Source organism: Sciurus vulgaris (assembly GCF_902686455.1).
Source record: "Sciurus vulgaris genome assembly, chromosome: 16".
NCBI lineage: Eukaryota > Metazoa > Chordata > Mammalia > Rodentia > Sciuridae > Sciurus > Sciurus vulgaris.
Genome location: NC_136477.1, coordinates 39,774,781 through 39,798,325, shown reverse-complemented (window position 1 = coordinate 39,798,325; position 23,545 = coordinate 39,774,781). Strand labels below are relative to the sequence as shown.

The 23,545-nt window shown below is 37.4% G+C and overlaps 1 protein-coding gene across 1 annotated transcript in view; it reads left to right on the top strand.

Moving 5' to 3' along the window:
* LOC306646007 (ubiquitin-conjugating enzyme E2 E1) overlaps positions 1–23,545 on the top strand; it is a 333,994-nt gene that overhangs the window by 271,849 nt on the left and 38,600 nt on the right. The gene's annotated exons all lie outside the window — the stretch shown is intronic.

Here is a 23,545-nt window from a genome sequence, read left to right as displayed (position 1 = left end):
CACCATTTGTTGAAGAGGTTATCTTTTCTCCATTGCATATTTTTGGCACCTTTGTCTAGTATGAGAAAGTTGTATTTATTTGGGTTTGTGTCCATGTCCTCTATTCTGTACCATTGATCTACCTGTCTATTTTGGTACCAATACCATGCCGTCTTTGTTACTATTGCTTTGTAATAAAGTTGAAGTTCGGGTATTGCGATACCCCCTGCTTCATTTTTCTTGAGAAGGATTGCTTTAGCTATTCTGGGTTTCTTATTCTTCCAAATGAATTTCATGATTGCTTGCTCTATTTCTGTAAGGTGCATCATTGGGATTTTAGTTGGAATTGCATTGAATCTGTATAGCACTTTTGGTAGTATGGCCATTTTGACAATATTAATTCTGCCTATCCAAGAACATGGGAGATCTTTCCATCTTCTAAGGTTTTCTTTAATTTTTTTCTTTAGTGTTCTGTAGTTATCATTGTAGAGATCTTTCACCTCTTTTGTGAGATTGATTCCCAAGTATTTTATTTTTTTCGATGCTATCGTGAATGGGGTAGTTTTCCTAATTTCTCTTTCCGAAGATTCATCACTTATGTATAAAAATGCATTGGATTTATGAGCATTGATCTTGTAACCTGCTACTTTACTGAATTCACTTATGAGTTCTAAAAGTTTTCTGGTGGAATTTTCTGGTTCCTCTAAGTATATAATCATATCACCCGCAAATAGGGATAGTTTGAGTTCTTCTTTTCCTATTCGTATCCCTTTAATTTCTTTGGTCTGTCTAATTGCATTGGCTAGCGTTTCAAGAACGATGTTAAATAGAAGTGGTGAAAGAGGGCATCCCTGCATTGTTCCAGTTTTTAGGGGGAATGCTTTCAGTTTCTCACCATTTAGAATGATATTGGCCATGGGCTTAGCATAGATGGCCTTTATAATGTTAAGGAATGTTCCCACTGTCCCTATTTTTTCTAGTGTTTTGAGCATGAAGGGATGCTGTATTTTATCAAATGCTTTTTCTGCAGCTATTGAAATAATCATGTGATTCTTGACTTTAAGTCTATTGATATGGTGAATGACATTTATTGATTTCCTGATGTTGAACCAACCTTGCTTCCCTGGGATGAAACCCACTTGATCATGTTGCACTATCTTTTTAATATATTTTTGTATGTGATTTGCTAAAATTTTGTTGAGAATTTTTGCGTCGATGTTCATTAATGATATTGGTCTGAAATTTTCTTTCCTCGATGTGTCTCTGTCTGGTTTGGGTATCAGGGCAATATTGGCTTCATAGAATGAGTTTGGGAGGGTTCCCTTCTCTTCTATTTCATGGAATACTTTAAGAAGTATTGGAATGAGCTCTTCTTTAAAGGTTTTGTAGAACTCGGCTGAGAACCCATCTGGTCCTGGACTTTTCTTTGCTGGTAAGCTTTTGATGACCTCTTCTACTTCATACTTGAAATTGGTCTATTTAAATTGTGTATGTCCTCCTCGTTCAGTTTAGGCAATTCATATGTCTCTAGAAACCTGTTGATGTCTTCGAAATTTTCTATTTTGTTGGAGTATAGATTTTCAAAATAGCTTCTAATTATGTTTTGTATTTCAGTCGTGTCTGTTGTGATATTTCCTTGTTCATTCCGAATTTTAGTGATTTGGGTTTTCTCTCGTCTTCTCTTTTTTAGAGTGGCTAAGGGTTTATCAATTTTGTTTATTTTTTCAAAGAACAAACTAATTATTTTGTCAATTTTTTGTATTGTTTCTTTTGTTTCAATTTCGTTGATTTCAGCTCTGAGTTTAACTATTTCCTGTCTTCTACTACTTTTGGTGTTGGTCTTCTTTTTCTAGGGCTTTGAGCTGTAGTGTTAGGTTGTTTATTTGTTGATTTTTACTTCTTTTATTAAATGCGCTCCATGAAATAAATTTTCCTCTAAGTACTGCTTTCATAGTGTCCCAGAGATTTTGATATGATGTTTCTTTGTTCTCATTTACCTCTAAGAATTTTTAAATTTCCTTCCTAATATCTTCTGTTATCCATTCATCATATAATAGCCTATTGTTTAATCTCCAGGTGTTGGAGTAGCTTCTGTTTTTTACTCTTTCATTTATTTCTAATTTCAATCCATTATGATCTGATAGAATACATGCTAGTGTCTCTATCTTCTTGTATTTGCTTACATTACCTTTGTGGCATAATATATGGTCTATTTTAGAGAAGGATCCATGTGCTGCTGAGAAGAAAGTGTATTCGCTCTTGGTTGGATGGTATATTCTATAAATGTCCGTTAAGTCTAAATTATTGATTGTGTTATTGAGATCTATGGTTTCTTTGTTCAATTTTTGTCTGGAAGATCTGTCCAGTGGTGAGAGAGGCGTGTTAAAATCACCTAGTATTATTGTGTTATGGTCTATTTGGTTTCTGAAATTGAGAAGGATTTGTTTGACATACATGGATGAGCCACTGTTTGGGGCATAGATGTTTATGATTGTTATATCTTGCTGATTTATGCTTCCCTTAAGCAGTATGAAATGACCTTCTTTATCCCTTCTGACTAACTTTGGCTTGAAGTCCACATTATCGGAAATGAGGATGGATACTCCAGCTTTTTTGCTGAGTCCATGTGCATGGTATGTTTTTCCCCATCCTTTCACCTTTAGTCTATGGGTGTCTGTTTCTATGAGGTGAGTCTCTTGCAGGCAACGTATTGTTGGATCTTTCTTTTTAATCCAATCTGCCAGTCTATGTCTTTTGATTGATGAATTCAGGCTATTAACATTCAGGGTTATTATTGAGATATGATTTGGTTTCCCGGTCATTTGGTTCATTTTTTAAATTTTATTTATTTATTTGTTTGACACAACTTGTTTCCTCCTTTATTTGACAATTCCTTTAGGATAATTCCTCCCTTTGCTGATTTGCTTCTTTGTTTTTCATCTCTTCCTCATGGAATATTTTGCTGAGAATGTTCTGTAATGCTGGCTTCCTTTTTGTAAATTCTTTTAGCTTTTGTTTATCATGGAAGGATTTTATTTCATCGTCAAATTTGAAGGTAAATTTTGCTGCGTATAAGAATCTTGGTTGGCATCCATTTTCTTTCAGGGCTTGAAAAATGTTGTTCCAGGCCCTTCTAGCTTTTAGGGTCTGGATTGAAAAATCTGCTGATATGCGTATTGGTTTCCCCCTGAATGTAATTTGGTTCTTTTCTCTCACAGCCTTTAAAATTTTGTCTTTATTTTGTATGTTAGGCATTTTCATTATAATGTGCCTTGGTGTGGGTCTGTTGTAATTTTGTGTTTTTGGAGTCCTATAAGCCCCTTGAACTTGATTTTCCATTTCATTCTTCAGATTTGGGAAATTTTCTGATATTATTTCATTGAATAGATTGTTCATTCCTTTGGTTTGTTCCTCTAAGCCTTCCTCAATCCCAATAATTCTTAAATTTGGCCTTTTCATGATATCCCATAGTTCCTGTAGATTCTGTTCATGATTTCTTACCATCTTCTCTGTTTGTTCAACTTTGTTTTCAAGGTTAAGTATTTTGTCTTCAATGTCTGAGGTTCTGTCTTCCAGGTGTTCTATCCTACTGGATATGCTTTCTATGGAGTTCTTAATTTGGTTTATTGTTTCCTTCATGTCAAGGATTTCTGTTTGTTTTTTTTTTTCAATATCTCTAACTCTTTATTGAAATGATCTTTTGCTTCCTGTATTTGCTCTTTTAACTGTCGATTGGTGCGATCATTCAATGCCTGCATTTGCTCTTTTATCTCATCGTTTGCTTCCCTGATCATTTTAATTATGTACAATCTGAACTCCTTTTCTGTCATTTCTTCTGCCATGCTGTCATTGGGTTTTATTGATGTAACATCTAGATTTGTTTGCAGCATTTTCTTTCCTTGTTTTCTCATATTGTTCAGGTATTAGTGGACTGCTGAGATATTGCAGATTTCCTCTATTGACTTACAATGTCCCTGAAGATTTCTATATATATCCCCTCTTAGCCTTCAGTAGGCTGAAGTCTTGGAGGAAGTTGATAATGCGGTGCTCCACAAGGAAGCTGCCTCTCTAGGAGTGGTGGCCTTCAGGTGGGGTATATTCCCTGCTAGTGGGCAGAGGTGCCTCCACTTGTTGACCAATGGTCATCCAAAGGGGACCTAGGCTGCGGGCTGAGGCAAGGCCTGTTTGGGCCTGTGTCTCTGGTTTTACCATCCTTGTGGGGAAACCTCACCCGGCAGGGAAGACTCACCCGGTGGGGAGGTCTCACTGGGCAGTTCCCTCCTAGAGGTTCCCCTCAATTTACAGCTACTGCCTGGGCTGGGCTGCCTTCCTCTGCAAAGTTCCCAGGGGCCCGGCCCTACCTCCTGAGCCTGGGAGCCTCACCCTTCGCAGATGAATCTCCTTAGGCTGCCCCTCCTCAGAGAATCTGCCCGCAGTCCTGGCAACTTCGCTCCGCCCCTAAGCCTGTCTCTGTGCGGCTCTTCCACCCAGAAGCCTCGTAGATCCTGGGACCCTGCTCTGCACCTAATCGCCTGGCTATGCGGCCCGTCCTCTGAGCAGCCACCTGGGGCCCCATACAATCGCTCTGAGTCCCAGAAACCCGTCACATGCCTCTTCCTCCAGACAGCCACCCAGTATTCCGGTGCGGTCACTAGGAGTCCAAGAAACTCACTTCGTGCCTCCTCCCACCAACCACCCGTAGCCCTGGGCAATCAATCACTCCGAGTCGAAGTGGCTGTCCCTGTTCCTCCTCCTTCTCCAGATAACCCCCTGGGTGTTCAGGAGCGGTCGCTCTGAGTGGCTCTGAATCCACGTGACCCGCTGCACGCATCCTCTGGGCAATCACCCGGAGCTCTGGTGCGGCCACTCAAGACCAAGCGACCCACCACGCTTCTCCTCCAGGCAGCCCCCCTGTGTTCAGGAGCTGTCCCTTTAAGTCCAAACAACTCACCACTCGCCTTCTCCTCTGAGCAGCCGCCTGGAGTGCTAATGCAGTCACTGCGAGTCCAAAGGACCCGCCGCGCTCCTCCTCCTCCTCCTCCTCGTCCTCAGGGCAGGCCCCAGTCTATGTCTTTTGATTGATGAGTTCAGGCTATTAATATTCAGGGTTATTATTGAGATATGATTTGTATTCCCGGTCATTTCACTCCTTTTATTTATTTATTTATTCATTTTGACATGACTTGGTTCCTCCTTTATTTGACAATTCCTTTAGGATAGTTCCTGCCATTGCTGATTTGCTTCTTTGTTTTTCATCTCTTCCTCATGGAATATTTTGCTGGGAATGTTCTGTAATGCTGGCTTTCTTTTTGTAAATTCTTTTAGCTTTTGTTTATCATGGAAGGATTTTATTTCATCATCAAATTCGCAAAATTCCCTGCATTCGGGGCTACCACCCCGTCCGGGACGCCTCCCCAATGGGAGAGACTCACCCGGCTGCTTTGAGTTGGTCCCAAGTCTCTCTATATCTCCTCTTCTTGAGTCCTGAGTCCTGGAGCAACACGAAACGCAGCCACCCTCTAGTCCGCCATCTTGAATCCTCCTGAGACTGACTTTGAATTTGAGATCCTCCTGCCTCAGCCTCCTGAGCCACTGGGATTACAGGTGTGCAGTATTGCACCTGGCTAGATTTTTATATTCCTAAATTATGTTCTCTCTATTTTCTAATCAGTGCTATTGATCAACTTTGCAACTGTTTTGTTATTTCTTGATTATTGACATTCTGATTATCTGATACCAAGAGACTTGTGTCCAGGAGACAGCTTCAATAACTAGCCAGGTTTTCCCGGCAAAGGCACATTACTTCTTTAAGTCTGTTTCCTAGTCTGTAAAACAGAACAGTTACAACACCTACCTTAGGGAGGTATGAAGATTAAATGAGATAATGTATGTAATATGCTTATTAGCACATAATCAGGCAGAAAAAAAATCTCAAGGCATGTTTTGCTTTTTTTATTGTGGAATAGTTAGGTCTCTTGATTTCCTGTTTTTCTTGCATTTAACACATTTTTAAAATTGTATGTGTTATGTTTAACTCTTGTTTGGAATATATATGTTCAGTATTGTTGGATTTTTGTTTAATCTTTAGTTCCACTACCACTTAATTGCTATTTGATTTCTCAGTGCTTTTTACCATGAAACTGGTGGGATTAGGCACTTTTTGTGATTATTTCTATGATCATTATTATAAATTATGATCATGATCATAAATCATAATTTGTACCTTTACTACAAATCACAGTGCTCTCACAGGATCAGGGGCCCCCCAAGTCAAATGCCTTCAAGGGCTTGATAGTAAGGCAGCCAGCACTCTGCTTACCCAAATTCCCAGCACATCTCCTGATTTTGACTTTTGAAATACCTTTTATTTTTTTTAAACTTAATTTTTTATCTGATTTTCTTTTTAATATCATCTTTTAAAACAACATGCCCATGTTGAGGTCACATCTGCCTCAACAATTGCCAGTTTCTGCACCTGTCTTGGACCTTCCCCTACATTTTGTCTGTGTATTTAAAAATTTTTATTTTAGTTGTGTTTTAGCCAGCAATGGTTGGATTTGTTGTTTCACACAGCCCACATTTTGTGTGGGAGTTGGTTGTTTATATTTATTGTCATAATTAGCTCATTTGTAATATTGACCAACTGTTACTAAGTTTAGCTTCACTGTTAATTTTACTTCTGTGTGTTTCAGTATATTTTCTTTGAGATAGTTTGCTGATCCTTTAACATTTTGGTATATTTTCTTTGAAATAGTTTGCTGACCCTCTAACATTTCAAAATTGCACAGTTAATTCAAGAATATGTTATGTGAAAGATTCTGTACAAAAATGGCACAGAGCATAGAGAGTGAAATAAGTCAGAGGTTCCTGTTGGTCTCTTCCTCATCCAGTCTTGCTCCCCTCCCAAGGGAGAAATCTCAGCACTCTGGAGAGTATTTCTGCTCCTCTTTTTTTGCCTCATATTTTTATTGTGCATTATAGTTGTGCATATTGACGGGATTTGTCCCCCCACTGCCACCTTTGTTCCTTTATGCTATAGTTTCCACACATGAGAGAGAATATACCACCCTTGAGCTTCAATCTGCTCCTCTTTTCTATACATTTAAAATACTTCTCTGTGTAACTATACCTACATGTATAGGTATCCAAATTATATTCTATATACTATTCTTTGATATCCTTTTAAAAGTATTTGGAATTGTCTTATTTTAGTGTTTGGCAATGCTAATAAGATGTACAGTATTCCATAATATGAATATTCCCAAATTCATTTTGTGTGATGGGAGTTTGCATCATTCATAATTTTTTGGTATTACAATGAGATGATAGAAAACCTTATACATGCCTCTTTTTAAAAATTTTTTTCTATTGTTCTCTTTAGTTATACATGACAGCAAATGCATTTTGATTTATTGTACACAAATGGAGTATGACTTTTCATTTCTCTGGTTGTACATGATGTAGAGTCACACCATTCTTGTAATCATATATTTATACATGCCTCTTTATGCAGGAAGAGTAGGTACTTAATGCACACTTAAGCACATTAATAGACATCACCAGACTTTTATTTTTTATTAATTTTTTTAGTTGTAGAATGATACCTTTATTTTATTTTTATGTGGTGCTGAGCACCAAATCCAGTGCCTCACATGTGCTAGGCAAATGCTCAGTCACTGAGCTACAACCCCAGCCCCCACCAGAGTACTTTTGAAAAGGGCTAGTCCATTGGTGTAGTGCATTAGAGGGCCTAGCCCACCAACAGTAGTGCATATTTCCCGCATACTCCTTAAATATTTATATTTTTGATCTTCATGAATTCGTCACCCTGATGGGTAAAGATATTGCATATCATCATTGTTTGAGTTTATATGCCCCTCAATATCAGTAGTTGGATCATTTCACATGTTTAATGGTTATTAGAGTCTTACAAGGTACATTTTTTTCTTTAAAAAATTTTCAAGTATAATTGAAAGGAAGGAACGTAGATCATAAGCATGTAATTCTAAGCTTTTACAACTGAATACCCCCTGTAACCATCAACCAGCTGAAGAAACCAGTGACTTCCACTATACAACTGGTGACCCCTCTTGGGCAGCATTCCCTTTGGGCATTGCTTTTTCGGTGCTTTACATAAAGTTATATGGTATGTTTCTTAGAGTATCTGGCTTCTTTCTCTTAACTTACGTTTGAGAGAATTTTCTGTGTCATTGTATGTAGTAGCTGATCATTTCTTCTCATTGTTGTCTGGTATTGTGCTGTATGAACAAACCACTGTTTCCTTTTCTATTGTTGATGGGTATTGTGTTGTGTCCAGTTTTTGGCTATTTTAACCACTGCTGCTACAAACATCAAAGTATAGATAGTTGGGTTAACTTAATTTTCATTTTTCATGAGTAAATACATAGGAGTGAGATTACTTAGGTCATACGTTAAGTCCATGTTTGACGTGTCAAGAGACTGTCATACTGGTTTCCAAAGTGTCTTTTGCATCCCATCTTCATTTTTATGAGCATTCTAATTGCTTTACATCTGTTCAACATTTGGTACTATCAGTACTTTTTTTCTTATGCATTTTAAAACTTGTGTGGTGGTATCTTACTATGATTTTAATTTGCATTTTCGAAAACCTCATGATATAGAATGTCATTGTTCTCTACCTTCTGCATAGCCTCTTCGGAAAAGTGTTAAGAAATTTGCCCATTTTTAAAGATTGGGTTGTTTTGTTTCTTACTTTTGGCTTTACAAAGTTCTTTATATATTCCAGATTTAAGTCTTTGTTGGATATGTGATTTGCCAATACATCCAGTCTGAAGTTATCTGTTCCTTTTCATTTTAATATTCAAATTTCTTTGGCCTGAAAGGGTTTAAAATTCTTATATAGATAAGTTTATCAATCTGGTTTTTCTTATGGATTTTGTTGTTTGTGTATTGTTTAAGAAGGATTACTAAGGTATGTACACCTCCTTTTCTATTTTCTATTGTGTAAAAAACAATAGTAAAAACCACTAACACACATTCAGTTATACCCTTTTCCTCTAGAATATTTGGTTCCTTCTCTCAAACAATTGAAAACACCTCCTGTTTCTCTACTTTCCCCCTCTGCTTCTTTTTTCATAATGTCTTCAGTGGCGAAGTGATTCCAGATTGCTATTATCTCGCATCACCTTTTAAGTTAATTTTTTGTTCTTGTTTCCTCAGGGCATGTTGTCTGAATATTTTTTCAGAGAGAACTGAGGGGTGGCAGACTTTCTGAACCTTTGAATATGAGAAAATGTTTTTTTTTTCTCATTCTTGAAAGACTAGGTATTAATTATAAGTTGAAAATAATTTCGAGTTATTGTTCTATTGTCCCCTCTCCCTTATTACTGGGAAGAAAAACATAATACCATCTGATTGACATATCTACCTACCTATCTACATTTTTGCAAGGACTTTGTTTTATTGGTTTTCTTAAAATATCACCTTGATGTTCTAGATGTTAGTCTTGTTTTTTTTTTTTTTTCCATCTTTCCTGATATATCATGTGCCTTTTCAACTTGAAAACCCATATATTTTGAAAAACATTTCTTCTATTTCTTGGAGTTATTCCTCATTTTAATTCAATCTTTTTCCTGTTTTCAACTTCTCGGGAGATATTGATCATATTGCTTCTGAAGTTTCTAGTTTAGTTTTTATATATAAGAATGGAATCTTGTTTTCTGTTATAATTAATACAAATGGTATATATTTATGGTATACATAATGTTTTGATCCGTGTATACATTATGGAATGATTAAATCAAGCTACTTAATATTTCTATCACCTCACATACTTATCCTTTTTTTCTTTTGTGGTGAGAACATTTAAAATCTACTTTCTCTGCAATTTACTTATACAATAAAAATTATTATTTATAAACTTGTTATAAAGAGATCTCTAGAACTTATTCACCCTGTCTGACTGAAACTTTGTATTCTCCCTGCTTTTTTTTTTTGTACCGAGGATTGAACCCAGGATCTCTTAACCATTGAGCCATATCCTCCACTCTTTTTATTTTTTAGAGTTGTTTAGGGCCTTGCTAAATTGCTGAGGCTGGCTTTGAACTTGCTGTCTTCCTGCCTCAGCTTCCCCAACCACTGGGATTACAGGTGTGTGCCTTTGCACCTGGCCACTTTGTACCCTTGGATGAATATCTCCTCATCCTACCCCAGTGGCTGTAACCACCTTCCTACTCTCTACTTTCATGGGTTCAACTCTTCAGATGAAGAATCTTCTTAGGTTCATATGATCTGAAGGTGAGCAGGCTATAGGGAATCATGGACATCCTAAGAAATGATCTGGGCTAATGGAATAGATACAAGTTTTTGTGCAATTATCTGTAAATAGTATTAAGGTAACTGTACTATTCTGTGGATCTAACATGTTAATTCATGTAACTGCTTAAATGGCTTCCCTTGCTAAATTTAATTATTAAGGAAAATGATCCTGAAAACCTCCTTTTTGGAGCACAAGTTTTAAACTTATATTTGCAGATGATTTTTTTTTTTTTTTTGATACCAGGGATTGAACTCGGGGGCACTTGACCACTGAGCCACATCCTCAATCCTATTTTGTATTTTATTTAGAGACAGGGTCTCACTGAATTGCTTAGCAGGTCGTCTTTGCTGAGGCTGGCTTTGAACTTTGCAATCCTCCTGCCTCAGCCTCCAGAGTCACTGGGATACAGGAATGTGCTACCTTGCCCGGCTGTAGATGATTTTTTTTTCCTTTGTGGAGCCATTTTTTTTAAATTAAAATCTTTTTTATTTTTACAGACTGCATTTTGATCCATTTTACACACATGGGGTACAACTTTTCATTTCTATGGTTGTACACAATGTAGATTCACACCATTCATGTAATCATACATATACATAGGGTAATACTGTCTGTTTCATTCTACCATATTTCTGTCCCCCCTCCCTCCCACCCCATTTGTGTAGTTGATTTTTAAGTGCAGAGAGATTTAAGAAATACTGCCTTGATCTTTGCTACTCAGTGTGGTCTTTGCATTAGTGACACAGGTGCCACCATTACCTGGGAGCTTGTTGAACATGCAGAATCCTAGGTATCTCCCTGGACTTGGTGAACCTGCATTTTAATGAAAGACATGACACATGAAAGTTTGAGAAACCCTGATCTGGAAGGCTAGTCTTCATCTCCTAAGGTCACAGAATGATTTATTTATCTCTAGTACTAGAGTGCAAATTCCCTAAGGGTGGGCTTCCCAACTAATTCATCAAAGTCCAGAGCACCAACACAAATATTATTTTTTTCCCCCATAGAGAGGTGCTCAACAAATATCTTTGAGTGAATGGATTTTCCTGAGTGTTTTCTACAAAGTGCACGCACATTTTCCCTCTTCCCATCACCAGCTATAACTCCCAGGTAGCAGACTACACATTGTCCTGTCAATTTATCCCTCTAACCACTCGTTGTTTAAAAAAAAAAAATCTGGTGGGTTGGAGTCATTGAAGACATTCCTGATGCTTCGTGAAAAAGCAATCTGGATACCTCAGGCTCCATTCTCCTACCCAAGGTTTGTAAATGAAAAGTCCATGAGTTTCATAAAACTACCAAGGGTCTGTTCTGCAAGGTGAAGGCTTTGGTTTCATCTGCTCTCACAGAAAGGATGTTAACCCTCTTCACAAAATTTCCATCTCCATGGTTACTGGCACTGAGTGACTTCCTTTAGACTCTTGAGATCATTCCTCGGATTCTTTTTTTTTCTGGTGATGTGTAGAGATTGAACAAAAATTAAAGACACACTGCCAGTTGGCACTGTTCATTCTCTTCACCATGGTGGAGACATTTCATCTTTAGAGAAACGTTCACTTTTTTGAAACGCTCAAGTTGAACAGCTTCGAAAATTGCAACCATGGAGAGGCTTCTGGAAGTTGTGTGTAGGCACAGTGCCCTTCCACCTCAGTCCTAATTAGCCCTAATTATTCTATGTCCTAATCTTCCCCTCTCCTCCCAACATGTGAATATGTTACCTTCTCTGGCAAAAGGGTCTTTGCAGACAGGATTAAGGTTAAGGACTTTGAGATGTGGAGATTATCCCAGATTATCTAGGGGCCCTCTGTAATCACATGAGTCCTTAAGAGCAAGAGAACCATTTCTTGCTACACAGAAGTAGAGAGATGACAGTGTGAAAAGAACTGGACCTGCCAGGGATGGGAAAAGGGGGCTAGGAGCCAAGAAATGCATATGACCTATGGAAGAAAGAAAAAGAATCCAGAAAGATTCTGTCCTAGGAGCTTCCAGAAAGACATCTGCCCTGTCGGCATTGATTTTTTTTAGTCTGATGAAACCTGTGTTGGACTTTTCACCTATGGAATTGTAGGGCAATACATTTGTATGGCTTTGCCACCAAATTTTGGTAATTTGTTACAGCAGAAATAGGAAACTAACACAAAGAGCAAGCAACCTTTCTGTTCCTGAGCATATTTGGAGGTAAACACCAGGTTATCACCATCTAGTAATGAGTCTGTTTTGTTACCTTGTTTTGGACCCTATCAGTCTTCTCATTAATCATCCTGTAATTCTTCTCATTTTGGCTATAAACTATTAATAACATTTCCTTCCTTTCCCTTCTCTAATGTGAGGTGAATTTCAGAGGATCCTGTGTAGGGATAGAGAGGTGGTAAATATGGAAAACAGTGTTGGGATTTGAAGAGTGTAGATGTGGTTTCCTTATCCCCCAGTACCTACCTCCACCACAGGTCTGGAATCCCATTATTAGAAGCTCATGACTTGAAGAGTTTTCCACTATTACCACCACTTGGACCTCCAGACAGCACTGCTGCAAGCCCTTCTTGGAGGATTTGATTCCATTACCTCTGCACATGGGACAGATACAAGAGAGATCCTATGGGAAGAGTGAAGGGAGGCACAACCTTCCTGACATCATGATTTTGTTGAGAACTATTTTCATACAATAATTAAAGAAATTTAGATATGATAAAGGAAAAATGTTGTTTGTGTTTATTACTGTCTGCTCTTTGCTGGGTGCTTTATTTAGGCTACCTAATTTAATCTTGCTATTGCTCTGTAAAGTGTCAGGTGTGGGATTTTATTTTACCCTATTTACAAACTAATATATTAGCCTATTAATATATAACATGCCTTTTCTAGTGAATATTAGTTTCTTATTTCTGATGCTAGCAGAAGACGTGAGACTTCCAGGTCAGAGACAAAGGACTTTAATACTGTCTTAGCAAAGAGCAGAAGCATCAGCATTAGCGTCAGTTCTCTTGGCTACCAGGATCCCAAGGTCTAGACAGACACCCTGCCCGTTGTTGGTTCATGTCCTAGATAGGGAGCCCTGATCTTGGCGAATCTACCACTTTAAGAGTAAGAGCCAGTTAATATGTTCTTTGTTCTAGATGGGGAGACATTACTGCATTGTTCAAGGTTGCTTGCTACAAGCACAATACTGAGAAGAGATCTGGGCAAATAGGAGTTGGGACTCTGCTTTCTTGGCATGCCCTTCATGCCACATGAGTTCAGAAGACCCATGGAAAGAATTTTCTTCCAACACAAAATAGGTATTATTCACATCTCAAAAATAAGAACATTGAGACAAAAGAAAGTTCAACAACTTGTCCAAAGACACAAGAGATAATCAAGCCAGGATCCAAATAACTTTCTACATTCTGAAGTTCACAGTGTTTTCACCATATATGCTGCTGTCGTCTGGGAGACTGTGAGAAATAATGATGCCATTTTGAGCCCTTATTATGACTTAATAAGATTTAAAAATGCAATCTTGATGTTAAAAAAAATTACCAGAAGGGTTGGGGGTGTAGCTCAGTAGTAGAGGGCATATTTAGCATATATGAGGCCCTGGATTCAATTACCAACACCACACACAGATAAAATTACTAAAGGTATTGAGATTTCTGTACATGCAAAGATATTCATCAAGTTACTGAGAACCTGTGTATCTTGCTCTGTGGTGGAAATGGATAGAAAACACAGAAGGAGAAAAAATTAAGAATATGCTGGAAGGGCAATGTCTCAGTGCCACTGAAAACAACAGTACTCTGATTTTCCAAACTCAATGAGAGTTTGTAGTCACTTTTTATTTTGTTGATTTATTTACTTATTCTTTTGTACCAGGGATTGAACCCAGGTGTGCTTAAACCATGGAATCGGCCACATCCCCAGCCCTTTTTATATTTTATTTTGGGACAGGGTCTTGCTAAGTTGCTCAGGACCTCATTAAGTTGCTGAGGCTGGCTTTGAACTTATGATCCTCCAGCCTCATCTTCCTAAGCTGTGGGGTTACAGGTGTGTGCCACCACACCAGGCTCCTAAACTCCTAGTCACTTTGCATTAAAAGTCACTTCTATCTCTTTTCTGTGGCTTCTCTTTCATTTCATTGAAGTATAACCTAGGCAGCTTCACTCAGAATTCATCACTGCATTAAAATAGAAGATACAGTTTGATTCAGAAAAACTTGATCTCTTTTTGTAAGGTCCAAATGTTAAAAGCCACTTGGAATCAATTTTAATGTGATTCATTGGAAGGATTCTGTCAGTTTGAACTCAAAAGGACAAAACTCCTTGAGTTCTCAAATGTCTCCAAGGAAGACCGTGATAATTGAAAACTAAACTGTAGCACTTCTGATAAAAACTGAGAATGAAAAAATTTGTGACCCTTTTGACATTACTTATCTAAACTTAATACTTACCAAAAGCAATTACAGTGACAGACCTTAGAGCAGAGAAATTGTCAGCTTCCAGAAAACCAGGGGAAAATACTGGTATAACGTCTTTCATGTGCCTCCACCTGTCTCTTCTGTTGTTCTTTTCCAGCCGTGTGATTTTTGGGTCCCTCATGGAGGAAGTCCTAGAAATCTTTGTCTAGAGTCAAGTCTACATTAAAAGTTGAAAAAGTGATTAATATGGTTAAGTATTATTCATATAGGAAGGTCTTGGAAAGATGTTTATTCACTAAAATGTTAACCAGGGCTATCCTTGGACTGTGGGATCATAGGCATCCTTATCTGAGGGTGGTCACCTGAGGGGGAGCAGGCATTGTCTCCTTGCCCCTGGCTTCCAGATTTGCAATTCACCTCACCCTTGAGTTCTCCTTGTGCCTTGAAGAGAGCACACGTGTGCTTCTTTCTTAGTCCTGTTGAGTAGATGTTTAGTGGGAGAGGAAGGGGAAGGTGGACATGCAAAAGCAATTGGGGGCACCATCCTGGTCAGGTGATGTTCAACCCTTAGGTTGTTTATAGGAGCAGGGTTGTTGGTTTCTTTGGCCGGCTGGGACCTTTCTCTTCATTCTTTTGACAGTTATTTACTGAGTGGTGTTATGTGCCAGGTACTTCATGGGCATTTGGAGTATAGCAGTAGGAAAAGCAAATTTCCTTTTGTCATGAAGTTTACATTCTAGTAAGCAATGAATAAATAAAAGGAACTAAAATCTAACTTAGGGTTATGGGTGTAGCTTAGTGGTACAGTGCTTGCCTAAGCATGCACAAGACCAGGTTTCCATCTGTAGCATGAAAAAAAATTTCTATACCTGTATATCTCTTTCTATAAATATATATAGACAGATGTATATATGTGTAATATGTATACATTTAGATAAATAATTTGTCAGGTCCTGAGGCTTTTTAAGGAACAGCAGATGGGTCAGGAAGGTCAGGCAGAGTGAATGAGCTGGGAGTGCAGGTGAGGAGGACAGGGGTAGCTAGACCCCAGGCCATGCACAGCAGTGCAGGCCACATATGATGGTCTATACGTTTTACCTGAATAAGATAGGTACCTGAATAAGCTACTGGGGAATTCTGAGGAAAGAAGTGGCTCAATAAGACATATTTTAGCAGAATCATTGTTATCCTGTGTATAATTTACTTATAGCACTTAATCCTTGCAAAGCGGTTTCTACACTTAATGACTTGTTTTCATGAAGTGTTAAAGCAATATATTACTAATATATTATCTGATATATTTAAGATTTCCATTCAGTGTTGCACTAGAATAGGAAGTGATATTTTCTGGAAGAGAAAATAATCAAATAGAGATTTAGGAAGCCCTTTGTCCATATCTCCATGATGGATAAAAATCTTAATCCGCATGTGTAGGTGTGTGAGGATGTAAGTCTTTGTTTCCGTGAATGTGCTCCCACTATGAGCTCCATTGTGCTGGAAGCTCCCTCTTACATCTGGATTTCATATCAGTAGGGTTAGGCTATGTTGAAGCAGTGGTTCTCCAGATGTGGTCCCCAGAGCAGCAGCAGCAGCATTATGGAGAACTTGTTAGAAATGCAAATTCTGAGTCCCCACCCTAGACCTGCTGAACCAGGAAGTCTGGGTTGGGATCCAAGAACCTATGTGATAGCAAGCTCGTTAGGTAATTCTGGTGCACATTAGATCTTGGGAATAACTTCCTTGTGGTGTTAATTCATGGGTGGGGGCCTCTGGTCTGTGTGGTCATCAGTCCAGTTCAGAGGATTCATCTGAGACCTTCTGCTATTGGTTTGCACAGAACCAGTTTTGCCCTCATTTCTTATGACAAACTCTTTCCAGTCAGATTCCCTGTGTGCCATTTTTAGATGCGATACACACAGTGATTCGGTTCCTATATCCAATAGAGCTATGGGAAATTTTGTGATATTATCTAAACTCAGGCTACTTTGGGGCTCTCTCAGTGTCGTAAAATTGTCCTGATATTCCCTGGTTACTTTGAGGCATGGTAAACTTGCTTACCATTTCTCTTATTGAGATTTGTTGTCTTCCTAGTCTGTGCCCAAGAATAGGATCCCACATCCTCTCTGCTCTCAGATTATCCTAAACTTAACTGAAATTTCTCCTTCCACATTAGGCTCCTGGATGGGTCAGGTTAAGGGTATTGTTTCATGGGGTCCTCCAGACTCTGAGCTCATTTCAATGTTCTTCTCTCCACAGGGTAGTATTTTCTCATCTCAGACAGGCTAGCTATCATTAAGGCATGCAAAGACACCTATGGGAAAGATTTCAAATGGTTATCTTGTTTCCTTTCACTGACAGAGCAACCATGCTGTTTTAAATCATTAATTGAAAAACATTATTATGACGGTAATACATCTTTTTTTAAAGAAATTTTTCTGTATATGTGCCAAATGCCTTTCATGTGGTTCTTAGATGCCCACGATTTGGGAAGCCCTGAACTGTATCCTCAGTTGTGATCACTCAAGGTACTCACCTGTTTCTCTCATTGATGACAGAAAAACCTCTCATGGGCTCAGTGAGCCATATGCTGTTGGTTTCCACGTGAGCTGTATTGTTTATATTTCAAGTCTGCTGTTTTTGGCTTCATTAACTTGTAACAATTCAAGTATATTACCTGGCCCAAAAGGCATAGTAAACATGAATGCAAATGAATGGGTGAAGGATACATTTTTAACTAGGATAATTGTACTTACTTCTGAATGATATTTAAATACATGTATATAATGTGTAATGAGAGATCAGGGAAATTGGCATATCTGTCATCTCAAACATTTATCATTTCTTTGTATTGAGAACATTGAAAATCCTCTCCCCTAGCTCTTTTGAAATAAGCCATTAGTTGCTGCCAACCGTACCTATACCATGGTTCTCTAGAACATGAGATGTTATTCCCCCTAAGTAAATACACTCCTGTACCTATTCACTTGCTTCTCTCCACCCTACTCCCTTTCACCTTTCCCAGCACTTTTATATTTGTTCTTTTTAGATACACATGACAGTAGAGTGTATTTTGACATTATACATACATGGAGTATAACTTTTTCTAATGAGGATCCCATTCTTGTGGTTGTACATGATGTGCAGTTTCCCTGGTGATATACTCATATATGAACATAGGAAAATTATGCCAAATTCATTCTGCTGTCTTTCTTATTCCAATCCCAGCCATTCCCTTAATTTCCCTTTGTCTAATCCAATGAACTCCTATTTTTTGTCTTTCCTAGCCTCTGATGACCACTCTTCTAACCTCTACTTCTATATATAATCAACATGTGTAGTTTCCATGTGTCAGTGAGAACATGCTATATTTGTCTTTATTTCAGTTAAAATAATGTCCTCTGGGTTTATGTATGTTACTGTGAATGACAGAATTTCATTCTTTTTTTTAATGGCTGAGTCCATATGTACACATAGCATATTTTCTATATCCATTCACCCATTGATAGATGCTTAAGTTGATTCTACAGCTTGACTATTGTGATTAGTGCTGCAATAAACGTAGGACTGAAGGAATTTCTTTGATATGATTTCATTTCCTTTGGATATATACCCAGTAGTGAAATAGTTGGATATGTGGTAGTTCTATTTCTAGTTTTCTGAGGAACCTCTGTACTGTTTTCCATATCAAATGTACTAATTTCCATTCCCACCAACAGTATTTGAGTTCCCTTTTCTCCACATTCTTACTGGAATTGGTTATTTTTGTCTCTTCGATAATAAGAACTTTTGAACTAGAGTGAGATAAATATATCATTGTGGTTTTCATTTGCATTTCCCTGATGATTTGAAGTATTTAGTAGTATACATATATTATTTTGTTTTGAGGTTGTGGTCATTGAATCTGGGGCCTGTGCATGAGAGGCAAGAGCTCTACTACTAAGCCACATCCCCAGTCCTTCCCTGATGATTTGTGATGTTGAGCATTGCTTTCTTAAACTTACTTGACATTTGTATGTTTTCTTTTGAAAAATGTCAATCCAGATCATTTGCCCATTTTTAAAATTAGATTTCTTTCTGTTAAATTGTTTGAGAACCTTATATATTCTGGTCCTTAGTCACTTGTCAGATGAATAGCTTGCAAATATTTTCTCCCCTTCTATAGATTGATCATTAACTCTATGGTTTTCTTTGCTGTGCAGAAACTTTTTAGTTTGATATAATTCCACTTGTCAATTTTTGCTTTTGTTGCCTACAGTTCAGGGGTTCATACCCAAAAAATCTTTGTTCAGATTCATGTTCTGAACCTTAAAATTTTTTTTTTAGTTGTAGATGGACATGATACCTCTATTTATTTTATTTTTATGTGGTGCTGAGAATCTAACCCAGTGCCTCACGCGTGCTAGGCAAGCACTCAGCTACTGAGCTACAACCACAGAGCCCATGAGCTATTTTCCCTGTTATCTTAGTAGTTTCATGTCTTGCATTTGATCTATTTTGAATTTATTTTTGTATATGGTAAGAGATGGCCTAGTTTTATGCTTTTGTTATATGTATCAGTTTCCTCAGCATCATTTATTGAAGAGAATGAATTTCCTTTCTTCAGTATATGTTTTTGGTTCCTGTGTTAAAAATCAGTCAATTGTAGATACATGTTTTGTTTGTGGATTTTCTGTTTCATTAGTCAGTATATCTTTATGCCTGCATCATACTATTTTGGTCATTATAGCCTATATCTATTTTAAAATCAGGTATTGTGATGGCTCCAGCTTTGTTCATTTTGCTTAGGATTGCTCTGGTTATTCAGGGTCTTTTGTGGTTCTATTTAAATTTTAGGTATCTTTTTTCTGTGTTGAATTTTGATAGAGATTTCATTGAATCTATAGATTGCTTTGAGTAATATAGAAAACTTAAAAATATTCTTTCCATTCATATCATGGGATGTCTTCCTATTTTTTTGTGTGTATCTCCTTCAATTTCTTTCCACAGTATTGTATAGTTTTCATTGTAGGGATCGTTCACCTTCTTAGCTAAATTTTTTCGTATTTCATTTTTTGTAGCTATTTTTATGGAATATCTTTTTTATATCTTTATTTAATTTATTTATTTATAAGTGGTACTGAGGATTGAACCCAGTGCTTCACACATGCTAGGCAAGTGCCCTACCACTGAGCTACAACTCCAGCCCTCTTGATTTCTTTTATAGCTTGTTCATTATTAGTATGTAGAAACCCAACTAATTTTTGTATGTTCATCTTATATCCTGAATTTGTTTAATTAGTTCTGGTAGTTTTTTTGTGAAGTTTTTAGGTTTGTTTGTATATATCTCTATGCTGAGAACAGAGATAGTTTGAATTCCTCCCTTCCAGTTCGGATGCCCCCCACCCCCCTTTTTGTTTTCTCTTGCCTCTTTGCTATGGTTAGGACTTCCAGAACTATGTCAAATAAGACAGTGGGAATCCTTGATCCTTGTCTTGTTCTGGATCTTAGACGAAATGTTTTCAATGTTTCCCTGTTTAACATGATGTTCCCTGTGGTTTTGTCATATATGGTCTTAATTATGTTGTGGTGTGTTCCTTCTGTACCTAATTGCTGAGGAGTATTTATCATGAATATATGTCGAATCATATCAAATGTTTTTTTCTGTATTTGAGATGACCACATGGCCTTTATACTTCATTCTCTTGGTAAGAGCTGTCATTTATTGATTTATATATGTTGTACCATCTTTGCATCTCTGGGATCAATCCCATTTGAACATGGTATGTAATATAGTTGACATGTTGATGGATTAAGCTTGCTCGTATTTTGTTGAGAATTTTTGCATGTGTGTTCATTAAGGATATTGATCTGCAATTTTTTTCTTGTGTCTTTGTCTGGTTTTGGTGTCAGCATAATATTTGCTTATAAAACAAGTTCAAACAAATTCTCTCCCTTTCAATTTTTTTTTTTTTGAAAATAGTCTTTGAAGAACTGGTATGTTAACTTGTCTTTAAAAGTTTGGTAAAATTCAGCAGTGAAATCATCTGGTCTTAGATTAGTCTTCGTTATGAGATTTTTTTAAATTACTGATTCAAATCTCATTATTGGTTTCTTCAGGTTTTTATGTCCTCATGGTTCAATTTTGGTAGGTCCTATGTCCATAAATTTGTCCATTTCTTCTAGGTTTTCCAACCTGTTAGCACATAGTTTCCATAATAATTGCTGAGGATCCTTTATATTTCTGTGGCATCAGTGGTAGTATCTCCTTTAAAAATCAGAGATGAAATTTATTTGGATAGTCCTTTGCTTTTCCTTGCTTAGTATGGCTAAAGGTTTGTTGGTTTTTGTTTATCTTTAAAAAATATCTGTTTCTTTGATCTTTTGTAATTTTTTGTCACTATTTCATTTATTTCTGCTTTGATCTTTCTTATGCTAACTTTGGATTTGATATGTTCTTTTCTAAATTCTTGAAGTTCATCATTAAGTTGTTTATTTGAAATCTTTCTTTTTTTTAATAGATAGGTATTTGTTGCTACACACTTTTCTCTTAATAGTGTTTGCTATATTCCATAAGTTTTGATATGTTGTGTTCTCATTTGTTTCAAGAAAGTTTTAAAAAATGTGATGTTTACTCTCCATGTATTTTTATGATTTCTAAAATTTCTTTTGTTGTTGACTTTTAGTTTTATTCCATTGTGATAAGAAAATATACAGGATATACTGATTTTTTTTTTGAATTTTTCAAGACTTGTTTTGAGGCCTAGTATAGTTCTAGAAATCTCATGCTCATGAATGTGCATATCTTTCCCAAGATTAGGGAAATTTTCTTTTTTTTTTTCTTCTCTACTGGGAATTGTACCCAGGGATATTCTACCACTAAACTTCTTGGGACTTTAGAACATCAGCCATGGCCCCCTTCTTCCTCCTGGGAAAAGTCTGTATTATTACCTTTAAATAAAACCTGCTTAATATGCTTGAAAAAAGTTTTTTTTTAGTTGTAGATGGACAGGATGCGTTTTTTAAAATTTATTTTTATGTGCTGCTAAGGATCAAGCCCAGTGCTTCACACATGTGAGGCAAGCCCTCTACCACTGAGTTATAACCCCAGCCCTTTTTGTTTTTTTTATGAGACAGTGTTTTTTAAAGTTGCTGAGCCTGGCCTTGAATTTGTGATCCTCTGACCTCAGTCTCCTGAATAGTTGAGATTATATGTAAGCACTACCATACCTGGCTGTTTTGTTATCCTTTGTCCCTTATTCTCTTTCATTAGTCTTTGTGATTTGGTGGTTCTCTGTAGTGATTACTTTATTTTGTCTTTCTCATTTGTGTATCACTCTACCATTGAGTCTTATATTTTTGTGTTTAGTGATAGGAATTATCCTTTCACTTCTAGATGTAGGATTTCCTTAAAAATTTCTTGCAAGACAGGTCTAGCAGTTATGAGTTATCTTAGTTTTTGCTTGCCTAGAAAGACTTTGTTTCTTCATTTTTGAAGGGTAGACTTGCTGGGTATAGTATTCTTAGCTGGCAGCATTTTTCTTTCAGCATTTTGAATATATATTCTCATTCTCTCCTGGACTTCAAATATGCTCTTCTTATAATTGGCATTCTCTTAGGCATGACTTGATGTTTTTCTCTTGTAACCTTTAGAACTCTTTATCATTGACTTTTGACAGTTTGATTATAAAGTACCATGGAGGTATGGATTTCCACATTTCTCCAAATACTTGGGAATTTTTTAGTTATTATTTCATTATCTATGCTCTTTTTGTCTTTCTTCTTGTCTTCTCCTGCTGGAACTCCCCTAATGCAAATATTTCCTTGTTAAATAGCGTCCCACATTTTCTGTAGTTTTCTTTGTTCTTTTTTCCTCCCCCCACCCCCGCTTCTAACTAGATTAATTCAAGAGACTTGTCCTCAAGTTCAGAATTCTTTCTCCTGTTTTATCTTGTCTATTGTTTTTGCTTTCCATTGTATTTATTTCATTCCTTGAATTATTTAGCTGTAATGTTTCCCTTTGGATCTCACTGAGTTTTAAAAATTATTCGTTTGAATTTCTTTTTAGGCATTTCACAAATTTTCTCTTCTTTTGGATCTGTTCCTGGAGGGTTATTGTGTCCCTTTGGGGATGCCATATTTCCTTACTTTTCATTTTTCTTGTGTCCTTTTGTTGCTATTTGTGCATCTAGTACAATAGTCACCTATTCCAGTTTGATGGAGCTTTTCTTTTTTTCATAGAGACATTCATGTGGGTGGGTGCTAGGGTGTCATTTGGGTGTGATGTATTAGCTGTGATTTTGGGAGTACTTGGTAGTGTGGTCTCTACTGTTTCTTCTACTGAAATCCTCATCATAAATGTTTGTAGTTGTGTTCAAGGCTTAGGTGGCAGGTGTCTGTGACTCTGATGGAATGGCACAGTTTTGCTGGGGGCAGGACTACTGACTGGCTGGCTGTTGGATTAGGCCCATGTGCTTGTGGGCACTGTGAACCACCTTACCCAGTAGAAGGGTCACTGCTTGGATGACTGTTGATCAGGTTCAGGCATGTGCAGTTGTTGTGGGCTGGCTGGCTGTGCAACTGCTTTTGTGCATCAACTTCCCTTGTGTGAAAATTTACCTATTTCCTGGCTACTGGGATGAGCTACATGCATTTGGAAGCTGGGATCATGGCCATTTTTCTGGGGCTAGCCCCTGAGGAATCAGTTTGTGGTGCTGTAGCCACTCTTGTGAGCATGGTGGAATGTTGGCAGAGTCTTGGGAATGGAGATGTGCTGTGACTGGAAACTAGCCCCCAAGGTGTGATGCATTATAGCAGCTGGTCTGGTTTTAAGATGGGCCAAGCTCTAGTAGCTTAGGTAATGAGAGGTGTGGGGGGAGGTACACAATGTGGTCTCCTACTCC